The sequence below is a fragment of the Diorhabda sublineata genome, chromosome 7 (genome assembly GCF_026230105.1).
Source record: "Diorhabda sublineata isolate icDioSubl1.1 chromosome 7, icDioSubl1.1, whole genome shotgun sequence".
NCBI classification, from domain to species: domain Eukaryota; kingdom Metazoa; phylum Arthropoda; class Insecta; order Coleoptera; family Chrysomelidae; genus Diorhabda; species Diorhabda sublineata.
In genome coordinates this window covers 2,828,561-2,830,410 of record NC_079480.1, presented here as the reverse complement: position 1 = coordinate 2,830,410, position 1,850 = coordinate 2,828,561, and positions in this window count along the sequence as shown.

Genomic DNA, 1,850 nt, shown 5'->3' with positions numbered 1-1,850 from the left:
GAGATGTATGCAAATTAGACTAAAGCCGAATATTGCCTCAGAGCTATTACTTTTTGTCAATTTACTGAGTTTGCTGCTATCCTGCGACGCAACCAGCTCGACTTCAACTTTTATGGCGTTTGTAGGTGTAAAGCTAAAGTGTCTGTAGCTGATGGTTTTCTACGAGCTCAAGTTCGAGAAAAACTTTTCCAGATATCCGACGATAAGGGGACTACTTTGGAAAAAACTCGAGATACTACTGTTGAGCATCGATAGTAAAGAGTTTTTAGTAAACTGTTTACCTTCAGTCTCTGAAGACGATAACTTGGTTATCGAAACGCGCGTCCGACAGTATAATTGTGAGTGTCGGTGTAGTGGTAGTGTGAATAGTGTGTTCACTATGAAGTAATGAGTAACGTATGTTTAGTTCCTGGCCAAATTATTAGACGCACTGCAAGATTTCATGTGAAATATTAATTACCGAGTGATTTTGTACCGTTTTATTGTTTTAAATTGGATTGTTTTTTATTTTTAAATTATCTAATAAATGACGAATTAATTTAACATAAATAAAACAAGATTAATTTAGAAAATCATATGTATTTGAAGATGATGAATCCACACATGAATAATCTATTCTAAAAGCTGGGTTTTGATGGTAATCACATACTTAGCTCTCACACATTTTCAATCGGATTCATATCGGGATTATTACCCGGCCAATCCAACAGAGGGATATTTTCTTCCGTCAAAAAAGCTTTGACAGATCGAACTGCAAAATCAGGTGATTTTGTAATACTTCTTTGTACTGATCTTGCGTCAATATACCGCTGATGACTCACCAAATCATCACTTTGGTAGGATGTTTAACCGTTGGAACGACACAGTCGGGATGAAACTTTTCTCCACAACGACGACGCACATACAGAGCTTTATCAAAATTTCGAATGTGCTTTCGTCACTGAACTAGCTCTTTCAATTTTTTTCGAACAGTGCGTTCAGAAGCATCCTGAAGTTGTGATTTTATCATCTTTGTGGTAGCAAATCTGTTTTCTAGACAAATTTTCTTCAAACATCTCTCTAACCGACTTAATTCCTTTCCTGATTCAATTTTCTTTTTTATGGGTCGTACACTAGCTTCAGAAACCTTAAATCTTCGTGAAATTTCGCGGTTTGTGAATGTTTTCGCATTCACAAGGGCCTTCACTTCAGGTTTTTTACTTGGTGAAAGATCGCGGTCCATAAACCCATAAAAACACGCCCGTACCTGACGAGATTTCGATCGCGACTAATACAGGTTTGTACTTGTTTACAGCGTTGCCATATTAAAAATAAATTCAAATAGGTAGTGTACAACAAATCTTCGAAATAAAAATTAATAATATTACTGCATAAAAGCTCTTAAGATACATAAAATTATAAATAATCTCGTCAACATACAACTCGACGAACTTCCAAGTAAATAAATATAACACTGATATTTACTATAGGTAAGATCAGGACACGCCTTTGATTTCAAGGTCTTTGTTTTAAGTTTTATCGAGCCATGGAATAATCCACTTTGTGTAAGACAAAAACGTTCGCATACATCGAGACGCTTTAGTTAAGGGTTTTTGTTTTATTTTTAGATGAATTTCATACAAATAAAAAGCTTTTCTTAAGCCCAAGCTCAGTTTAGACACTTTTTACATAATACATCATTTACATTCAACGTAATAAAAAATTATTCTTCAATATACGAGGTGATTTAATCACATTAAGCTAATTTTTTTTTACCAAACAAGTAGTTACGGATAATGAATTGTCAAATATTGGTTTCGTGGTTTATACTGAACCAACACGCTGTAGAATAAACAACAAATTTCAAAATT